The sequence below is a fragment of the Bos indicus genome, chromosome 2 (genome assembly GCF_029378745.1).
Source record: "Bos indicus isolate NIAB-ARS_2022 breed Sahiwal x Tharparkar chromosome 2, NIAB-ARS_B.indTharparkar_mat_pri_1.0, whole genome shotgun sequence".
In the NCBI taxonomy this organism is placed as follows: domain Eukaryota; kingdom Metazoa; phylum Chordata; class Mammalia; order Artiodactyla; family Bovidae; genus Bos; species Bos indicus.
Genome location: NC_091761.1, coordinates 47751073 through 47774056, shown reverse-complemented (window position 1 = coordinate 47774056; position 22984 = coordinate 47751073). Strand labels below are relative to the sequence as shown.

At 39.1% G+C, this 22984-nt stretch overlaps 1 protein-coding gene across 12 annotated transcripts in view; it reads left to right on the top strand.

Annotated features, from left to right (window-relative positions):
• The window catches only part of MBD5 (methyl-CpG binding domain protein 5), a 491908-nt gene that overhangs the window by 406126 nt on the left and 62798 nt on the right, over positions 1 to 22984 (top strand). For 11 of the 12 annotated variants that reach the window (XM_070799658.1, XM_070799684.1, XM_070799643.1 and 8 more), the window contains one exon: positions 10455 to 10628. The exons of the other annotated variant lie outside the window; for it this stretch is intronic. The gene's annotated coding sequence lies outside the window, so the exon portion shown is untranslated. The remainder of the gene's footprint in view (positions 1 to 10454; positions 10629 to 22984) is intronic. 12 annotated transcript variants of the gene reach the window in all.

Genomic DNA, 22984 nt, shown 5'->3' with positions numbered 1-22984 from the left:
AAATCATACCACTCTAATGGCAGAAAATGAAGAGAAAATAAAGAGCCTCTTGATAAGGGTGAAGGAGGAGAGTGAAAAAGCTGGCTTAAGACTGAAGACTGAAAAAACTAAGATCATGCCATCTGACCCTGTTACTGCAAGGCAAATAGAAGGGGAAAGGTGGAAGTAGTGACAGATTTCCTCTTCTTGGGCTCCAGAATCACTACAAATGGTGACTGCAGCTATGAAATCAGAAGACAGTTGCTTCTTGGCAGGAAAGAGATGACAAACCTAGACAGTGTATTGAAAAGCAGAGACATTACTCTGCCAACAAAGATCTGTATAGTCAAGTGGTTATGTATGGTTGTGAGAGCTGTACTGTAAAGAAAGCAGAATGCCAAAAACTTGATACCTTCGAACTGTGTTGCTTGAGAAGACTCCTTAAAGTCCCTTGGACAGCAAGATCAAACCAGTCAATCTTAAGGAAGATCAATCCTGAATATTCACTGGAAGGACTGATACTGAAGCTGAAGCGCCAGTATTTTGGTCATCTGATGTGAACACACGACTCATTGGAAAAGTCCCTGATGCTGGGAAGGATTGAGAGTGGAAGAAGAGGGTGTCAAAGGATGAGATGGCTGGACAGCATCATCAATGCAATGAACATGAACTTGGACAAACTCCGGGAGATGGTAAGGGACAGGGAGGCAAGCTGCAATCCATGGGGTCACAAAGAGTCAGACAAGACTGGGCAACTGAACAACAACAACTACCTTCTAAATCCTTTCATCTTTGGTTCTAATAATTTTCCAGTTTGGGTTCGCTAGGAAAATGATCATGTTGTCTTTACTTTTATTAATCATACCTCATTTGTCTGACTAAATATTCAAGACCAGGCCAATTCCATATAAACACCTAGGAAAGGACACATTTTTATCAACTGCTCCAGGAGGTTTTTTCCTTCTCTACCCATCCCTGTCTCAAATTAATCCTCCATTCGTGCAAGATGAACTGTTCAAGTTTTCTTTCTTTCTTCCTCTTTTTTTTTTTTTGTATAAACAATTGTTTAAGTTTGTTATTCCAACCAAGATGTGAGGCTCGGGTGGTTAGCAAGGTAGAAAAGAGATTCAAAAGTAAAATAGCCCATTATATTAACTTTCTCTGACCTGAAATGGAAGTTTTCTTTCTTCTTCATTTGTTTGAGCATTTGATCACTTTGCCTTATAATTTTTTTAAAGTCTAGGTTTTGTCTTCCCAGCATTTTAACTTCTTCAGGTTAGACTATTTCTCCTGCCTCTCGTATACTCACAGTTCCTTTCCTCGCCCTCTGATACCTGTACTGCATGTTCTTTAACTTCGTGTGTGTGTGTGTGTTTGTGTGTGTGTGTGTGTGCTTGGTTGTGTCCAACTCTTTGCAGCCCCCTGGACTGTGGCCCACCAGGCTTCTCTGTCCATGGGATTTCCCAGGCAAAAGTACAGGAGTGGATTGCCATTTCCTTCTCCAGAGGATCTTTCTGACCCAGGGATGGAACCCGTGTCTCTTGTGTGTCCTGCACTGGCAGGCAGATTCTTTACTGTGGCACTACCTGGGAAGCTCCTTTAACTTCATATAAACTGTTATTCCAGCTCAGATTCTATGTTCCATATTTTAGTAACACATTTGCCATATCTCAGAATTTATTACCCCTCTGTCTTTTACTCACCCCTCTTCAAAACCATGGTCCTATTTTATTTTTGTTTGTGATTTTCTTACTTTTTTTTTTAAACTTATTAACTTGAGATTATTTCAAACTTACCAAGAAGCTGCAGTAGGGCAAAGAAATCTATTCACACAAATTCAGCAATTAACATTTTGCCATATTTACTATATCATTCTCTCTTGCCCCACTCTATGTGAGTGTTTGTGTATGTTTTTTAGAATAGCTTGCTAGTAAATTGCAGAAATCATATAATCTGTGTTTGTTTTTCCTATGCCTATATACTCAATAAATCAGAGGTCTGGTTCCGTCCATACTGCTGTCCTGTCTGATAACTCATGTTCTGGTGAAAAAGGTCACATTTTGGATTCTGCCTTAAATTTATGATTGTTGAACTCAAATTGGCTTTCACCGCTACCTATATAAAGGTGACTCTTTTTTAAATTTATGAACACAGGCATATTTGGGGATATCATATTCTTGTGATGCTCTATGGAAATTTTACCGGATGATACATTGTGTGTGATTTCAGTTGTTTAGAGCCGTTGAGCTTTTTTTATGGCCAGCTATTTTTATTTATTTACCAAATATTTACATAGTGCTTACTATGTGCTGGACACTAAGTACTTTACAAATCCTTACTTATTCAATTTGTTCAGCACTGTGTGGTAGAGCGTATGGGGTTGCACAGAGTCGGACACCACTGAAGCGACTTAGCAGCAGCAGCGTGGTAGGTATTAGTATTACCTTCATTTTGCACTTGAGAAAACTGAAGAACAGACATGTAACTTACCCTAAGTCATACACCAAGTACTGAGCCAAAATTATAATATCAGCAGTCTGGTTACGGAATTGGTGCTCTTAATCATGATTTCTAGGGTTTTCCTTGCAAGATTCTGCTCTTTTCCATCTTATTCAACCTCATTTTTTAAGAGGCTGGTATTAAAAGCTATGCTTTCAACTTAATTTACATGGAAATATTCTTTCTCTTTTTTTATTTATATTTCATTTGCTTACAAAACATTTTATTAAATGCCTAAATGACACCAGCAAATGTTACTGACTCAGACAGCGTTGGAAACAACACAACTGATAGTCAACAGCATATGATTCAAGTGATAAGAGCACAAATAAACATTTGTCTGTTTTCAAATGGAAATGCTGTTTTGATTAATTCAGTGATTTGTTTATGTGGAGGTCAGTTAAGAGACTTTCCTCTGTAGTTGAAATCAGGCTATGTTCTTCAAGTAAATAAAAACAAAATCACTGAAAAGTTATTTTCCATCTGACAGATGTCACTATCAGTGAATTACTACATAGGAATGAAATTGCATTTATAAATTAAGAAACTTGTACACCAGCAAAGCTGATGTTAGAAATGTCATGGATCTCTGATACAAAAACTGTTTTTAGCTTTATGTGCATAGAGATTCATCCAGTACTAGGAAGACTGACATGTTTTTTAATTTGTTTATTTCTGGCTGTGCTGGGTCTTTGTTGCTGTGTGCAGCTTTCTCTAGTTGGCGCAGAGTGGGAGCTGCTCTCTAGTTGTGGAGTGTGGGCTCCAGGAAGTGCCAGCATTAATAGTTGCCCCACACGGGCTCAGTAGTTGTGGCACACAGGCTAATTTGCCTCACGGCAGCAGGAATCTTCCCAGACCAAGGATCAAACCAGTGTCCCTTGCATTGCAAGGCAGATTCTTAACCACTGAACCACCAGGGAAGCCCTGACATGTTTTTTAAAGCTGTATTTCTGATACTCCCTAGCACAAGTTCTCCACTTCAATTCGGTCAACTATGTTCCATGAGTATCTTATCTTGGTAAACATAGATACATTGAGTTGAAGACATTGAAGTCATCTTTATAGTCTTTCTTGCTTTTCTAGCCTACATAGAAATGACAGCATTAGAAGGATCAGAAGAACATCTAACTCGGAGGAGGTTCTTCAGAGTTTCCCAATGTTGGACACAAATTTAAATTTTAAAATTATATGAAGTATTTTAACACTGTCATAAAAACAGCATGCGCACTCAGATGTATACCAAATTATAACACATAAACACATCATGAAACAAAAACTGTGCTGCTTGTTTATATTTTATGAACTGCTGACTAAAGCCTTACCTCCAATTTCCATGTAGATATTTAGACTTCTTAAGAGTATTGTTTTTAAGTTTTTAGCTGGCCTTTAAAAAAAATTGAGTCCATTGTTATATGTGTGCTTAGTTGTTCAGTTATGTCCAACTCTTTGCAGCCCCACAGACTGTAGCCTGCCAGGCTGCTCTGTTCATGGAATTCACCAGGCAAGAATACTGGAGTGGGTAACCATTCCCTTCTCCTGGGGATCTTCCAGACCCAGGGATTGAACCTGGGTCTCCTAACTGCAGGCAGATTCTTTATGGTCTGAGCCACCAGGGAAGCCCAACATTGTTATATATCCAAATCAAATTATGCAAGCAAGAGAATAGCTACAGTGTATGTATGCTCCATTAAAAAAATACAAATACGACTTAGAGGCATCTTTCTACCATATATCCTTATCACTCCTTTACAGTTCTGCAGTGGCAAATCAGTGTGACAGTATTATACTAAAGTAAGTCCTCTTGCTTAATTTAAGTTTTGGGTGGTTCTTGCCCATATTTTGTATTCATGACCAGAGATGTGAGTAAAGATTAGATAAGTCATTCAGTAGTGGAAACGAGATTTTCTTTACCTCCCTTCAAGCTTCTAGACCATTTTGACTGCAACAATCTTAAATATTGCCAATGCCAAATTTGCTGTTTTTTTAAAGTTGCCATTTATAATAGCTTTTCTGTGATAATCACAATTGTCTCAATATTATAAAGCTAATAAATAATACTATAATGTGGTCTCTTTATTTATATAATGGGGGTTCCATTTAGATTTTTATTAGACAAAAGAGAGCTAAATAATTTGAAAACAACTGATCTAGTTCAGCCCATTAATCTTAACAAATTGAAAAATTAAAGCCTATGCAGATGACACCACCCTTATGGCAGAAAGTGAAGAGGAACCAAAAAGCCTCTTGATGAAAGTGAAAGTGGAGAGTGAAAAAGTTGGCTTAAAGCTCAGCATTCACAAAACGAAGATCATGGCATCTGTCCCATCACTTCATGGGAAATAGATGGGGAAACAGTGGAAACAGTGGCAGACTTTATTTTTTGGGGCTCCAAAATCACTGCAGATGGTGACTGCAGCCATGAAATTAAAAGACGCTTACTCCTTGGAAGGAAAGTTATGACCAACCTAGATAGCATATTGAAAAGCAGAGACATTACTTTGCCAACAAAGGTCCGTCTAGTCAAGGCTATGGTTTTTGCAGTGGTCATGTATGGATGTGAGAGTTGGACTGTGAAGAAGGCTGAGTGCCAAAGAATTGATGCTTTTGAACTGTGGTGTTGGAGAAGACTCTTGAGAGTCCCTTGGACTGCAAGGAGATCCAACCAGTCCATTCTGAAGGAGATCAGCCCTGGGATTTCTTTGGAAGGACTGATGCTGAAGCTGAAACTCCAGTACTTTGGCCACCTCCTGTGAAGAGTTGACTCATTGGAAAAGACTCTGATGCTGGGAGGGATTGGGGGCAGGAGGAGAAGGGGACGACAGAGGATGAAATGGCTGGATGGCATCACTGACTCGATGGACGTGAGTCTGAGTGAACTCCAGGAGTTGGTGATGGACAGGGAGGCCTGGCATGCTGCGATTCATGGGGTCGCAAAGAGTCGGATACGACTGAGCGACTGAACTGAACTGAACTATATGTCTTGCTCAGTTATACAGCTAGAAAATTGTGGATACTAAACTTCCTGTTAGTTCATTGTTCTTTGTAGTATTTCTTATCTCTGAGTTCCTATAGTACATTTAGTTTATACCATGCCATTTAGCATTTATTACCATGGTTTGTATACAGGCATTCATTTATTTATTCAATAAGTAATAATCTGTTTGCCAGGTACTCTTCTAGTCAATGAAGATAGTCCCTGCACCCAGAAGTTGAGCTGAAAATAAGAAAAGTAGATTCTATTCAGCCCTCATTTGATTTTGGTTAAATAACCAGCTTGTGTATCACTGAGTGATATTATCATATCATTGAGAACTTTTCTTTATTTATGGTTATATTGTGGGGGAGTAAAAAAGTTCTGTAGGTGAGAAAAATGAAAAAGTCAACTCAAAGCATACTATTTTTATAACAAGTACCTGATAATGTCAGTATGTAAAAGAATATGGGGAGTGCTGTTACATAAAAACAGCACTGTAGAAAGATAGTAATTCTTAAGCGGGACTGGAAGAGCCATAATGGAGGAGTTCTATTCTTAAAGCAGTTTGCTTTAAAAAAGTAGGGGGAAATCCTTCTTTGCACAGGGAACAACAGGTCCATAGGCAGAGTTCTGAACAGTTCTGGCATTTCCAAGAAAGATTAATGCAGCAGAATACTAGGAGGTCTTGAGAAGTGTAGTGTATAAGCATTTTTAGGCATCATTATATGCTTAAACAGCGAAAGTAATGAAATGTGACTTTTTATCCTGTATCCCAAGTATTCCTCATACTTCTACCTGTTTATATTCCTAAGTTCTTTAAAAACACTGCTTCCCCATCTCATGGTGACAAGTGCAGTACCACAATGACAAGGGCTCTGTACACCCTTACTGATTAATTATACTCATCATTCACTCAGTCAATACTTTTTGCTCCAGCATGTATAAGATTTTATACTTTGTGCTAATAAGAAGTAAAAAAAAAAATAAAATAGTGATACAAAACCAGAGTTCAAGGAGCTATTGAACCCAAAGCAAAAATTAGTCTGGGATAAACCATAATGGACAGGAAAAAGTCAGTTTTCATTCCAATCCCAAAGAAAGGCAATGCCAAAGAATGTGTAAACTACCACACAATTGCACTCATCTCACATGCTAGCAGAGTAATGGTCAAAATTCTCCAAGCCAGGCTTCAACAATATGCTAACTGGAAGCTGAATTTAGAAAAAGCAGAGGAACCAGAGATCAAATTGCCAGCATCCACTGAATCATTGAAAAAGCAAGAGTTTCAGATAAACATCTACTTTTCCTTTATTGACTATGTCAAAGCCTTTGACTGTGTGGATTACGACAAACTCTGGAAAATTCTTAAAGAGTTGGGAATACCAGACCATTTGACCTACCTCCTGAGAAATCTGTATGCAGGTAAAGAAGCAACAGTTAGAACTGGACATGGAACAACAGACTGGTTCCAAATCAGGAAAGGAGTATGTCAAGGCTGTGTATTGTCATCCTGCTTATTTAACTTCTATGCAGAGTACATCATGCGAAATGCCAGGCAGGATGAAGCACAAGCTGGAATCAAGATTGCCGGGAGAAATATCAATAACCTCAGATACGCAGATGACACCATCCTTATGGCAGAAAGTGAAGAAGAACTAAAGAGCCTCTTGATGAAAGTGAAAGAGGAGAGTGAAAAAGTTGGCATAAAACTCAGCATTCAGAAAACTAAGATCATGGCATCTGGTCCCATCACTTCATGGCAAATAGATGGGGAAACAGTGGAAACAGAGACTTTATTTTGGGGGGCTCTAAAATCACTGCAGATGGTGACTGCAGCCATGGAATTAAAAGACGCTTGCTCCTTGGAAGAAAAGCTATGACCAACCTAGACAGCATATTAAAAAGCAGAGATATTACTTTACCAACAAAGGTCCATCTAGTCAAAGCTATGATTTTTCCAGTAATCACGTATGATTATGAGAGTTAGACTATAAAGAAAGTTGAGTGCCGAAAAATTGATGCTTTTGAACTGTGGTGTTGGAGAAGACTCTTGAGAGTCCCTTGGACCGCAAGGAGATCCAACCTGTCAATTCTAAAGGAAATCAGTCCTGAATATTCATTGTAAGGACTGATACTGAAGCTGAAACTGCAATACTTTGGCCACCTTATGCACAGAACCGACTCATTGGAAAAGACCCTGATGCTGGGAAAGATTGAAGGCCGGAGGAGAAGGGGACGATAGAGGATGTGGTTGGATGGCATCACTGGCGCAATGGACATGAGTTTGAGTAGGCTGTGGTAGTTGGTGATGGACCGGGAAGCCTGGCGTGCTGAAGTCTATGGGGTCGCAAAGAGTTGGACACGACCGAGTAACTGAACTGAAACCATAATGGAAAAGAATATTCAGAAAAAGAATGTATATATGTGTAAAACTGAGTCACTTTGCTGTATAGCAGAGATTGGCACAACATGGTAAATCAACTATACTTCAATTTTTCATTTAATTAGCAAGGGTTTTTGTCTATTATGTGTGCTAAGTCTCTTCAGTCATGTCCGACTTTGTGCAGCCCCATGGAATGCAGTCTTCCAGGCTCATCTGTCTGTGGGATTCTCCAGGCAAGAATAGTGGAGTGGGTTGCCATTTCCTCCTCCAGGGAATCTTCCCAACCCAGGAATCAAACCCATGTCTCCTGTGTCTCTTGCACTGGCAGGTGGGTTCTTTACCGCTAGGGCCACCTAGAAAATCCTTTGCCTGTTTTGGTGACTAATATATCCATATGTTCACAAAGCTTACTCTCTCATCAGAGGAGACAAATGATAATAGGATAGATTGTAAAATATGTAGCATGTTATTCATAGTGATAAATACTAAGAAGAAAAAATAAAGTTAGGAAAGAGGGGAAATTAATTACTGGAGAGGAAAAGGGAAGATAAAATTATTTAATTTCTCTTGCCTTGATTTTCTCAGCTCTAAAAAAGAAAAAATAGTGGTGGTTACTTATAAGGTTGTGACAAAGATTAAATGAGCTGATATGTGTATTTATAAAGTCCCAGATGATAGAATATCGGCCAATATTATTTATACATTTGTTTAAAACAACTTTAGCACAGTAGTCATCTTATTTTCATCACTTATGGACTTCTTTTATTAAAGGATATAGTTACAGTTTTGAGCTACTTTATCTACAGAATAAGACTCCCTCATCCATATCTTGCTTCTTTTAGCTTCTACTTCCAATACAGTCACAGCTAATCACTTTCTTAGAGGCAAATCATCATTCTTTCATAGTGTTTCTTCTGCAGAACAATATTTGCTTATCTAGATGTCAGGTCATTTTCTATTTAAGTCATCGAGCAGGCATCCAGATGTTCCTGTGGAAAATATTCATTAATGCCTCATCACTTACATCTCAAGGTTAATAGGTCTAAGAAAATGAGACCTTTATGCTTGCTTTCCAACTAAAAATGAGTAGAATATTGGAATTGTTATTACCAAACAAATATAAAATCTTCAATATTAATCTTTTCACACTAAGATCATTTTCACAGATTAGCTAAAGTTTCAGGTCTCCTAGTAACCTTTCTTTGCCTGCGTAACCTCTGTGCATCCTTAAATGTATCCTGCCTCCTCCTTTCCCTGAAAACTAGACTTGCCCTTTGTGTTCCTTTAGCACTCCATACCTAGCCCTATCACAACCGGTATTACTCAGTACTAAAGTTACCTGTTTACCTAACCTGCCCAATCCCTGTGCCCACCTCTCAGGCAGTAAGCTCCTTAGGCTGGGATGGGTGGTGGACACTGGGGAAACTAGGTTCTCTTTGTGTCTGTGTCCCGAGTATCTATTACAGGGCTTTACATGTAGTTGATTATCGATAAATACTTAAAACACTGAGTATAATGCCTGGAGTACCTTTAACATATCAAGATTATAGAAACTTAGTTATTTAACCTTGGTCCCACATCCCTTAATTGTTTCTTTATCTCTCTTGGCTGCTTTCTGAGGAATAGCATTGCTCAAGCATGCTGCTACCCCTGTCCTACATTGTCCCCTGTCCTTCTTTGGCCTAAAATTAAAAAGAAAAAGGAGGCCAGATATTTGGAAAGATCCCAAAATTAGAGGAATACCCTGTGGGGTAATTATGGTCCAGGATGTGACCCCTACTCTTCCAATTGAGAAACATTGATTTTGCCATTCCTCTCAAGGTGATGGGCCTCTAGGGTCTGACACAGGCCATCTATATTTCCAAGAACTTAATTTATAAACCAGTTGACTGTTTGTTGATTGGTTTGTTTACACTGATTGAAATACTTGTATCTGATACCTAAGTCATAACTTAATGATATCAAAGCCTCTGTGAAATCCATCAAATAATCAGAAGATTGTTCAGTGACTATAGAAATAGAGCAAAATGACTTAAACTGACCAAAGATAATTTAACCCAAGCTGAGGAATAGCCTTGCCATTGTTTCCTTGATGGCTAGGAGAAAATAAAGTAAAGGGTGATAAGGTCTCAAGTGTTTTGAAAGTGTTTACAAATTTTTTTTCTTATTTGCTAAAAGAAAGCACTTTTAAATGTTAGGGGGACAATGTCATTTTGTAACTCAGTATTGATAATGTACAGTTTGGTTCCATAATTCTTTGATCCCAACATTAAATTCCTGAAATAGTGGTATTGCTGACAGTGGTACTACGACAGAAAGAAAGAAAAAGGATTAAAGTTGGATGAGCATTCTCTGTACCCTCTGCCTCTAACTTAACAATCATCTGGGGGTCAAATCAACTTCATTGAGAAAGTTGACTGTGCTTGTGTTTCTAGCTGGCTTACTGGCTGGCATTCCTTCATAAACTAATAATGCATATCCACTGAGAGTTCATCCTCTAACCTTGTGAAGAAGCTGTGAAGTATAGGTTAAATGGTCATTAAGAAAAGTAAGCTGTACCTCTTGTCAAGGGCTAGAGTCTGTCCTTCAGGCCTTACCTCAAGGTCCTTTCTATTCCAGAGTTTGGAAACCCAAGTGCCTACAGAGGCCAGGCTGGTGGGAATGAAGCAGGAAGCCACTGCAGTGAACTGGAGAGCCGAGTCCTGTCTGAAGGAGCAGCCACTGATCTGTTCCAGATAATTGTTGCAAGGCAGGAATGCTGACCTAGTGTTACCACATTGTCCAGTTTCCCAGGTAAAGCAAGAAATGCAAATTTTCATATGCCTTCTGATTTAAATATTGTCAATTATTTCACTTGCATTATTATTTTCAAACTGTGCGTGCACCAAATACTACCACTGGTGAGATTTGGCCTAGAGCCCTCCTGATTGTAACTTGGTTTTATATTTTGCTCTCCAGTTCCTGTTTGTTGAATTGGAGACTTTATTTTCTACATGTTTTGCTTTTCTTCAGCATGTTAGGTAAAATATTTTACGCCCGGTTTTGTGCTATTGAAACTACCTGCCTCTCTAAATTGAATGTTTTGTGTGTAAGTTTTTTTTGGCTGCTACATTTTCTCTGCCACCTTCAGAATTCCAGTGAGCAGTCACATGCTAAATGGAGCCTCCTTGAGACACTTTTCATATGACAACACTAACCATCTACAGGTATTACTACTTACTCATTTCATTCCTGATGTGTAAGCTAAATAAACACAGTAAAATATCATTTATTTCATGGAACTTAAAGATTGTGTGGTTTGGGCTCCCCCTTCTAGAATTAACACAGAGACCATCTTCCTCCTCTTGCATCTTGAGAGAACTTTTCAGATAATTAATTAGACTATGGTTATCTTTAACATTTAATTATATTTGCTAGAGATGTTGATTAGACTTGAGTGTTCCTAAATATTTATACATATTTAGAGACAATGTATTTGTTTCTCCAGTGGCTGAGGAGTCTTCCTGTTTTCTCTTTGAGTAACCCCATTGCCAGGTGAATTGAAGAATGCTAAACATTTTTTTAAGTAAAAGAGTACATAAACATTAGCTGTTTCAATATGTTGTGCAACCCCAAAATGGACCAAAGTCATGTTTGTTTCATTCTTAATACAGTTTTAATTTTTAAAAAGCTGATATACATTATTTTTAACAATGATTCAACCTATGGAGCTACACCTTGAGTAACCAGAATACCAATCATGCACAGATAAAATGTAAAAATCACCCCTTCAACTTGCTTACTGCACTCTTAAAAAGATTATGTTAATGAAGGCAAATATTGTTTTTATAAATAATCCTTATGAGAAACTTTACTATACTATAAAACAGCAAAAATAGCCAAGTATGTTGATGCTTAATATATAGAAGTAAATCATAAGTAAATTTTCCTTCAGAGTTGTAATGAGTTTATTATGTCCTAGATGTTCTGGTGTGACCTACTATACTTTCAGACAGTTCTCTGAATTTTTTTAAAATAAAATATATTTGGAATCCGTGATTATTTTCTTTTTGACTTTTAAGAAAGTAAAATGCATAGTAAGCATTTTCTTCATGTGCATACAAACCCTCACTTTCCTTCTATATTTTCAAAAGCACAAAGGGAAGCCTTGCCTTAAAGTTGGTTGTCTCAATTGTGTTTTCTTTGTAGTCATGTAGAATGGCAAGGGCAAAGAAAGAGCTCAGTGGTGTGTAGTAATACATGTGAATTCCTGAATATTATCAGGGAGAGTTATAAGGAGAATTCAGTTTAGACTTGGAAAGCCAAATAATGACTGGAGAAACCAGGAAGGCTTCTCTGAGGAAGTGACGTTTAAACTGAGATAAACAGAAGTTGGTTTAACGAAAAACATGAGTGTGGTGGTGAGAGATGTCATTCCAAGCAGAAAAGTAAGGGTGATAGGCTGAGGCATTTTTAGAACCGGCCAAAGGGATAGCCTTAGTTTTTGTTTCTACTATGTAGGTCATTCTGGTTAATGTGTCCTTTCTGACTCTCCTTTTTGTCCACATAGAGAAATAACAGCATAATACTAGTGGGCTTCCCTGGTGGCTCAGATAGTAGACAATCTGCCTTCAATGCGGGAGACCTGAATTCGATCTCTGGGTTGGGAAGATCCCCTGGAGGAGGAAATGGCAACCCACTCCAGTATTCTTGCCTGGAAAATTCCATGGACAGAGGAGCCTGGTGGGCTACAGTCCATGGGGTCACAAAGACTCGGACATGACTGAAGGAACTTAGCATGCATGCACATAAATAATAATGTAGATATTTATTATGTGCTAGGTACTGGTTTAAGACTTTTAGTTTATTGTATCCCCAAAGCAGAACAGTTCTATAAAATCTCCATTTTATAAGGAAAGAAAATTTTTAAAACCTACCCAAGGTCACAAGGATGGAGCTACAGGACTTCCCTGCAGTCCAGAGGTTAAGACTACAAGCTCCCAAGGCAGGGGGCACAGGTTCAATCCCTGGTCAGAGAACTAATATTCCACATGATGCACAGCGTGGAAAAAAAATTTTTTTTAATAAAAACAAAATAAACAGAAATGATTATCCTCAACAAAACTTAAAAAAAGAAAAGATAGAGCTACATAGCATCTCAATACTGTAGTTAATTTAAATAAAATCCTATTTTAGACTTTCAGATCACTTCCAGTGTAGTATTTGGCTGTTTGAAATAATATTGCTGATTCAGTGTGTTGGAACACTAGGCTACGCTCCATGAAACAGCTCGTCTCTGTTCCACATGGTGCTGGCTGGACTCATGTATGTGTCTGGGGCTTCAGACGGACCAGCTGGATTTCTCTCTCTCTCCATCCTCAAAGGGCCAGTTCCAGTTCTTTGTGTGACAGTGGCATTCCAAGAAGCAAGAATGGAAGATACAAGGCCTCTTGAGGCTTAGGCCCATCCCTTGAGCTATATCACATTCTACTGATCAAAGCAAGTCACAAGGTCAGCCCGGATCCAAAGGGCAGAGTAGTAAATCTCATTTCCTAATGGAAGGAACTACAAGATGTCTGTGGCCAATTGCAGCCTGCTACATTTAGCATTTAGTCTTCTAAAGGCTTCTGTGTGCCTAGAATGTGTAAGTTCTAGGTAAATTATCCTCCTGACCATTGATGGGCAGAGTTCAGTTTGTGTGTTACCTTGCCTCTGAGGACTGATGTCATCCTCATACACAGTTTTTGAACATTAACACTCTTTTACACTGAAAGGGCAAGGATGTTTGAAACCAGAGAGTTTTAACGATCAGGGCAGGAAAGATGTGCTTATATCCTGATAAATCTGTAAAACAAATGTAAATTGCACTGGGGTAGTTTGGGGTGAGTAAGTGGAGCCTGGCAGAGGCATTAGGTCTCTTACAGAAGATATATCTGAGAGGTCTGTTTTGGAAAAGGTGGCTGCACAGTGACGATAAGAACCAAATGAAAATAACAACCAGAGTTAAAATGAAGCTAATTTATTGGAAGATTTTTTTTAAATGAAAGAAGATATAACTGTAAGATAAGGGTGCTCATAAATAAAAATGCATAGCTTAAACAAATAGGTGAAAGGTGAAACAGATGGCAAGGTTGGATGGGAGGGCTGGCTAAGTGCTATAAAGGAACTGTGTAAATTGGTATGAGGGTGAAAGATAACTGAAAGAGGCAAATATCATTTAGGGTTACCCTAACAAGCATAATTTAACTAATGGAAAGAGGATGAGTATATCCATTTATTACCCAATCAAATAATAATAATGTTGTAGCTACTCAGACATTATGCTTCAAAATGCTAATGCTCATGTTATTTCTTAATCCAGTCATATCTGTTGTTGCATGTACATATTGTTTCAGAATTTAGATAGAGAGTTAGGTTTCATGTGAGCCTTTCTTCTCAAGTGTTGAACATGAGGCGTTAATCCTTGCAAATGTCAGAATGGAAGAGACTTCCTTTTTTTGTTATTGAAGTATAGTTGACTTATTGGAGGAGACTTCTAAACTTTGAATATTTCATGAGTTAACTTTATAATCATTGTGTATAAAATATATATGATAATTTACATTTGTGTTAAATATTGGTATTTTATCTAATTTACATGGTCTCATTTTGATAAATCAGTAGTTCATTCAGTATTCATTCTGTCCTACTGTGTATCCAAGTAATGCCACTGAGTACAAGATTAATGTGTGATTAATGTGATAAACATTTTAATAGAATTTACTCACAGTATCACATGACTTAAAAATCAATTCATTGTTTTCACCATTAATCAAGTTTGTGACATTATTCAGAAAAATATATGATGTTTGTTGTTATTCAGAGAAATTTATGAAAAGTAGCTACTTATTTTCATGATGTCATATTCTCTGATATCTAGTCTTCTTGGTATTTTGGGTATAACTTCTAAAATATGTACTTAACACTGCATAACACAGTGAGTTTATCCTTAGGTTGACAAGAATGTCGGTAAAGCAGAAAGAGAAAAAGCCATCTATTGCCTTAGCTACATCATGTTGAAATACAGGTTTCATTTTTATATGGTTGCATTCATTTTAGTGGTTCCTTTATTAATCCAATTAAAGTGTGTATATAAGCTATTTAAATAAAACTCTGATGTACTTTACAAATAAAATAAAAAGTTATATTATTTTTCTTAGAAGCCCTATCATGCTTTTTCTACACAAAAATTATTACTCAGAGATTGTGAGATCATTAGAGACAAAGCTAGAGCAAAAAAAAAAAAAAAATCCTTTGTGTTTTTTGTCAACATGCATAGTCCCTAGCTTCTACTGACTTCTTTTTAAACCTTCTCTTTCATTTTAGATGTCTGTGTTGCTAAAAACCTTACAGGTCTACATGGTAAAAATCAGAATATAAAACTATGTTGGCTAATTGGAATGTATGTGGTCTTCATCAAGTATTTAAGCACCCAGTAGGTGAGGCAGTAAACCTGCTTTAATCAGGAAATGGAACTATTGAAAGAACCTAGAGAAACAAGGTCCCTGATGTAAGGAGTTAGTTTACATTCCTGTGGGGAAAGATTAACAAACAAATAAATGATAAAAAAAAAATCAGTTAATAAGAGGTATCAGTGAATTAACAATGTGTGGGAGAATACTTAGGATTTACAGTGTCTCTTTGAGGAGGTGACGTCTAATTTGAATTCTGTATGAAGCCAATGCAAAGAATTAAATCAGGTCACTAAAATTCAGTTCAACAAAAGCCAACTGTCATAGACTTATTTGCATATTGAAAGGGGGATGGAAAATGAAAATGTTGAAAGAATGGTGGCAGATATTCTCCTCAGAACACATACACACACACACCCTACTTTTTTTATTTTTACTTCTGCCAGAAATGTTTGTAATCAATTTAAATAATGTCCTGTGTGTAAGATCTATCCCTGATCCTCAGTGTTAGTGAGACAAAAGTGCCTTTCATGTTTCCGGACATTTTTGTTTTAATCTCTGTCTTTTGGGGTTAAACCAAGCCATGTAAACAGGATAGATCATAATGAAATCTTCAGGCAAGGTGAAGGGAAAATGTTGTGGGTATGTAGTTTTTATGTTAAATTTGAAAAAAAGGATAAACTTTTGTTTTTAATGATAAAACTATAAAAACTTGAATGAGTTTTGAATAATTGGTCTATATAGAAGATAAAGTTATCAGAATCTCAGAGGCAAATAGAATAGACTATAATATTTAGCAAAAGAGGGCATGTATCGGTTTTCAGAAGTTTGAGATGCATGGCCTTCTCAGTGAACTATCAAAATGGCAATAGATTTATGTAGAGAGATATTTATCTCAGATTTATTTGTAACTGTGAAAATTTAGGAGAAAAATCTATTTCCACAAAAGGGAAGTAAATATTGAATGCCATAGTAAAATGCTTAAGTTGAAAATAAAGTGCAAAGTGGTAATAATTCAATATTTAAAGAAGGCACTATTATACATAGAAAAAAATTGGAATTACCTTAGCTTTTTTCAATAGCAATTTGGCAGTGCCTCCAAAGTTTAAATGTGCAGACCCAACATTAATATGATTGATATTCCAATAGATGAATATTTGTAAATTTATATGATAGAATACTATTCAGATGTTTAAAATGAACAAATTGGATCTATATTTCTGCAGAAGAGATAGATCTGTATATGTCAACAGAGATAGCACTCAAAACAATGTTGAATTTTAAAAAGCAAGTTGAAGAATATGTATGTATAATAGTATTTATGTAAAATAAAAACTTTAAAATACTTATAACAAAGCCAAATATTGTTTACCTGTAAAAACATAGCCTGGAAGGATTGATTGTTGCTGTTCATTCACTGAGTCATGTCTGACTCTTTGAGACCCCATGGACTGCAGCACACCAGGCTTCCCTGTCCATCTGTGGGCTTCCCTAGTGGCTCCCAGAGCTTACTCAAACTTATGTCCATTGAGTCAGTGATGCCATCCAACCATCTCCTCCTCTGTCGTCCCCTTCTTCTGTCCTCAGTCTTTACCAGCATCAGGGTCTTTTCCAATAAGTCAGCTCTTCGCATCAGGTGGCCAAAGTATTGGAGCTTCAGCTTCAACATCAGTCCTTCCAATGAATATTCAGGGTTGATTTCCTTTAGGATTGACTGGTTTGATCTCCTTGCAGTCCAAGGGATTCTCTACAGACCAGAATAGGAGTGTTAGTTTTCTTTAGGCCAGAGGGGAGGGGAACAGGACTAAAAAGAGAAACTGGATGGGAGTGAGGGATAGTATTGAACTTCATCTGTAATATTTTCTAAGTGTTTTTGTTTTTTTTTTAAATAAGCAAAGTGACAAAATGCATTGTAAATTTGGAGCGGTAGCTCATTGTTTATTAGACTCTTTTTAATGTGTGCTTTTAAAACTTTTTTAAAACAATGATTGAAAGTCATCCACGTTTGCAGTGGTTATTATTCAACAGTGAGATTAGAGTTCAATTTTAATTTTCATCACAAACATCTCTGAATTTTCCAAATTTATAAAATAAATGTTGAGGAAATCAGTCCCACTTAGAGATAAACAAATGATAATAGTCGCTGGACTTCAGCTCTCTGAGGAGTTCCTAAGGCCCTTAACAATTATGCTATGCTATGCTAAGTCACTTCAGTCATGTCCAACTCTGTGTGACCCCGTAGAAGGTAGCCTACCAGGCTCCCCCGTCCCTGGGATTCTCCAGACAAGAACACTGGAGTGGGTTGCCATTTCCTTAAGCTGCCTCTAAAATGCCAAAGTATCAGCCAAAAAAAAAAGGATGACCCTCCCAGGAACAAAAGGAAGAAGTGGGCCAGCTGTGGAAATGTAAAACCAGGTCCTATCCTGGGAAGGGAAGCTGGTACAGAAGTCTGAGTCAGTGGGTCTCAAACTTGAGCATGCCATTGAATCACCTAGAGGGCTTGTTTGTTTGTTTGTTTGTTTTAAAAGATTGCCCTCCAGGGTTTCTGATTAAGAAAGTATGGGGTCAGTTCCGTGATTCTGCATTTGTAACAGGATCCCAGCTGTTAACAGTAATGATGGTGGTCCCAGGACCATGCTTTCAAAACTGCAGGCTAAAACCCAGCCGTCAGATCTTTGTAGTTTTGATTACTGAAATATGAGGAAGATATTTGGCAGAAATCAGTCTGATGTCATTATCTGGCAGATCCACAAATTACTTAAGGGCGTGAGCCAGTCCATCTCAGGAAAGTTGGAGTCACACGCAAGAGCAGGCAAATCAAAAAGAAAGAGAAATTGGCATCAAATGATCAGAAAGCTTGAAAGTAAGGAAAATGAGAGCTAGTCCAATCTAAAGACCACAGGCCATGGAAGACTTCGCTTTAGGGAAAAGTAAGGTAATAAAATGAGTGTGAAAAAAAGACTGTAAAAATCATGTTTACTCATCAGTGTCTGTTGCTGTTTGATCAGACTGGGAGTCCAGAATGACACAGAATTCTTTCTCATCTTACACTAGCACCAGGAGCTCTACTAGGCAGGAAACTCCCTGAGAACAGGGACTGTTCTTCCCTTCCTTGCTTTCTCCATCCTTTCCTGAACCCCTCCCTCCCTCTTTCTTTTCTATTTTCCCCACTCAGCAGCTTTTTGTTTTCCCCTCAGCAGCTCTTTAGTGCCAGACATTGCCCTGGGCTTTGGATAAAGTGGTGTCTTACCACCTTTGTGGAACTTCCCAGGTGGCTCAGTAGTGAAGAATCAGGAGCCTCAGGAGATGAGGGTTCAATCCCTGGGTTGGGAAGATTCCCTGAAAGAGGAAACGGCAGCCCACTCTACTATTCTTGCCTGGAGAATCCCATGGATAGAGGAGGTGGAGGTTGCAAAGAGTCAGACACGACTAAGTGGCTGAGCACAAACACCACCTTTGAACTCCAGCACATAGCATAGGCCTCATAAGTAATAGCTGCTCACTAACTGTAGAATGAAATATGAATAAACACATACATGATCAACAGGGATCATGGTTAAAGGAGCAATGAATGAGAGACAGAAATAAGGTGCTATGCATGCAAGCAGGTCATTTCTATAAGAGGCATAGACCCAGTGGAGTGGACCTAGCAATGTAATTAGCACCTTGAGTCACCACTGAAAATGCACTACTTGGCACTTTCCTTTATACTCCACATTTTTCCCAATAAAGTTTTGCTACTTTTCCCACTGCTTGCCAGTGTTTCCCACTCCCATCCCTATGGTTCCTGACTTTCAGCTAAATTAGTACATGCTTCATTCAGTTCAATTCAGTTCAGTCGCTCAGTCGTGTCCGATTATTTGGGACCACATGAATCGCAGCACACCAGGCCTCCCTGTCCATCACCAACTCCTGGAGTTCACTCAGACTCAACGTCCATCAGGTCAGTGATGCCATCCAGCCATCTCATCCTCTGTCGTCCCCTTCCCCTCCTGCCCCCAATCCCTCCCAGCATCAGAGTCTTTTCCAATGAGTCAACTCTTCACATGAGGTGGCCAAAGTACTGGAGTTTCAGCTTTAGCATCATTCCTTCCAAAGAAATCCCAGGGCTGATCTCCTTCAGAATGGACTGGTTGGATCTCCTTGCCGTCCAAGGGACTCTCAAGAGTCTTCTCCAGCACCACAGTTCAAAAGCATCAATTGTTCGGCGCTCAGCCTTCTTCACAGTCCAACTCTCACATCCATACATGACCACTGCAAAAACCATAGCCTTGACTAGACGGACCTTTGTTGGCAAAGTCATGTCTCTGCTTTTGAATATGCTGTCTAGGTTGGTCATAACTTTCCTTCCAAGGAGTAAGCGTCTTTTAATTTCATGGCTGCAATCACCATCTGCAGTGATTTTGGACCCAAAAAAATAAAGTCTGACACTGTTTCCACTGTTTCCCCATCTATTTCCCATGAAGTGATGGGACCGGATGCCATGATCTTAGTTTTCTGAATGTTGAGCTTTAAGCCAACTTTTTCACTCTCCTCTTTCACTTTCATCAAGAGGCGTTTTAGTTCCTCTTCACTTTCTGCCATAAGGGTGGTGTCATCTGCATATCTGAGGTTATTGATATTTCTCTTGGCAATCTTGATTCTAGCTTGTGCTTCTTCCAGTCCAGCGTTTGTCATGATGTACTCTGCATATAAGTTAAATAAGCAGGGTGACAATATACAGCCTTGACGTACTCCTTTTCCTATTTGGAACCAGTCTGTTGTTCCATGTCCAGTTCTAACTGTTGCTTCCTGACCTGCATACAGGTTTCTCAAGAGGCAGGTCAGGTGTTCTGGTATTCCCATCTCTTGGACAATTTTCCACAGTTTATTGTGATCCACACAGTCAAAGGCTTTGGCATAGTCAATAAAGCAGAAATAGATGTTTTTCTGGAACTCTCTTGCTTTTTTGATGGTCCAGCAGATGTTGGCAATTTGATCTCTGGTTCCTCTGCCTTTTATAAAATCAGCTTGAACATCAGGAAGTTCACGGTTCACGTATTGCCCAAGCCTGGCTTGGAGAATTTTGAGCATTACTTTACTAGTGTGTGAGATGAGTGCAATTGTGCAGTAGTTTGAGCATTCTTTGGCATTGCCTTTCTTTGGGATTGGAATGAAAACTGACCTTTTCCAGTCCTGTGGCCACTGCTGAGTTTTCCAAATTTGCTGGCATATTGAGTGCAGCACTTTCAGAGCATCATCTTCCAGGATTTGGAATAGCTCCACTGGAATTCCATCACCTCCACTAGCTTTGTTCATAGTGATGCTTTCTAAGGCCCACTTGACTTCACATTCCAGGATGTCTGGCTCTAGGTCAGTGACCACACCATCGTGATTATCTGGGTCATGAAGATCTTTTTTGTACAGTTCTTCTGTGTATTCTTGCCACCTCTTAATGTCTTCTGCTTCTGTTAGGTCCATACCATTTCTGTCCTTTATCAGAGCCCATCTTTGCATGAAATGCTCCCTTGGTATCTCTAATTTTCTTGAAGAGATCTGTAGTCTTTCCCATTCTGTTGTTTTCCTCTATTTCTTTGCATTGATCGCTGAGGAAGGCTTTCTTATCTCTTCTTGCTATTCTTTGGAACTCTGCATTCAGATGCTTATATCTTTCCTTTTCTCCTTTGCTTTTCACTTCTCTTCTTTTCACAGCTATTTGTAAGGCCTCCCCAGACAGCCATTTTGCTTTTTTGCATTTCTTTTCCATGGGGATGGTCTTGATCCCTGTCTCCTGTACAATGTCACGAACCTCCGTCCATAGTTCCTCAAGCACTCTATCACATCTAGTCCCTTAAATCTATTTCTCACTTCCCCTGTATAATCATAAGGGATTTGATTTAGGTCATGCCTGAATGGTCTAGTGATTTTCCCTACTTTCTTCAATTTAAGTCTGAATTTGGCAATAAGGAGTTCATGATCTGAGCCACAGTCAGCTCCCGGTCTTGTTTTTGTTGACTGTATAGAGCTTCTCTATCTTTGGCTGCAAAGAATATAATCAATCTGATTTTGGTGTTGACCATCTGGTGATGTCCATGTGTAGAGTCTTCTCTTGTGTTGTTGGAAGAGGGTGTTTGCTATGACCAGTGCATTTTCTTGGCAAAACTCTATTAGTCTTTGCCCTGCTTCATTCTGTATTCCAAGGCCACATTTGCCTGTTATTCCAGGTGTTTCTTGACTTCCTACTTTTGCATTCCAGTCCCCTATAATGAAAAGGACATCTTTTTTGGGTGTTAGTTCTAAAAGGTCTTGTAGGTCTTAACCATTCAACTTCAGCTTTTTCAGCATTACTGGTTGAGGCATAGACTTGGATTACTGTGATATTGAATGCTTTGCCTTGGAAATGAACAGAGATCATTCTATCGTTTTTGAGACTGCATCCAAGTACTGCATTTTGGACTCTTTTGTTGACCATGATGGCTACTCCATTTCTTCTGAGAGATTCCTGCCCGCAGTAGTAGATATAATGGTCATCTGAGTTAAATTCACCCATTCCAGTCCATTTCAGTTCACTGATTCCTAGAATGTCGACATTCACTCTTGCCATCTCTTGTTTGACTACTTCCAATTTGCCTTGATTCATGGACCTGACATTCCAGGTTCCTATGCAATACTGCTCTTTACAGCATCGGACATTGCTTCTATCACCAGTCACATCCACAACTGGGTATTGTTTTTGCTTTGGCTCCATTCCTTCATTCTTTCTGGAGTTATTTCTCCACTGATCTCCAGTAGCATATTGGGCACCTACTGATGTGGGGAGTTCCTCTTTCAGTATCCTATCATTTTGCCTTTTCATACTGTTCATGGGGTTCTCAAGGCAAGAATACTGAAGTGGTTTACCATTCCCTTCTCCAGTGGACCACATTCTTTCAGACCTCTCCACCATGACCCGCCCGTCTTGGGTTGCCCCACGGGCATGGCTCAGTTTCATTGAGTTAGACAAGGCTGTGGTCCTAGTGTGAGTAGATTGACTAGTTTTCTGTGAATATGGTTTCAGTGTGACTGCCCTCTGATGCCTGTTGCAACACCTACCGTCTTACTTGGGTTTCTCTTACCCTGGGCTTGGGGTATCTCTTCACGGCTGCTCCAGCAAAGCACAGCTGTTGCTTCTTACCTTGGATGAGGGGTATCTCCTCACAGCTGCCCTTCCTGACCTTCAACGTGGGATAGCTCTTCTAGGCCTTCCTGCGCCCGCGCAGCCACTGCTGCTTGGACGTGGGGTTGGTCCTCCTGGCCGCCGCCCCTGGCCTCGGGCGTGGGGGCGTGGGGTAGCTCCTCTCGGTTGCCGCCCCTGACCTCGGACTCAGGTAGCTCTTCTCGGCCGTTCCTGCGCCGTCGCAGCCTGGCTCTCTCGGCCGCTGCCCGTGACCTCGGACGTGGGGTAACTCCTCTTGGCCACCGCCCTTCAGTCATGGGGTCCTCCCGGCTTCTGCCCCTGACCTCGGACGTGGGGTAGCTCCTCTTTAATCTGCCTCACAGGCAAGCCAGCAAATAAGGCATATGCCTGAATACATAATGCTTTTAACTATAAAGTATTCTCCTACTTTCCCAATGAAAAAATCTGAAGAAAGGTTTGGAACTTGAGTAGTTTTATGTCTATTAACACTGTTTAATTTATTTAATTTGTTGACTGAGTCATACATGAATATATAAAACTATCTAAAATATTTTTTATTAAAA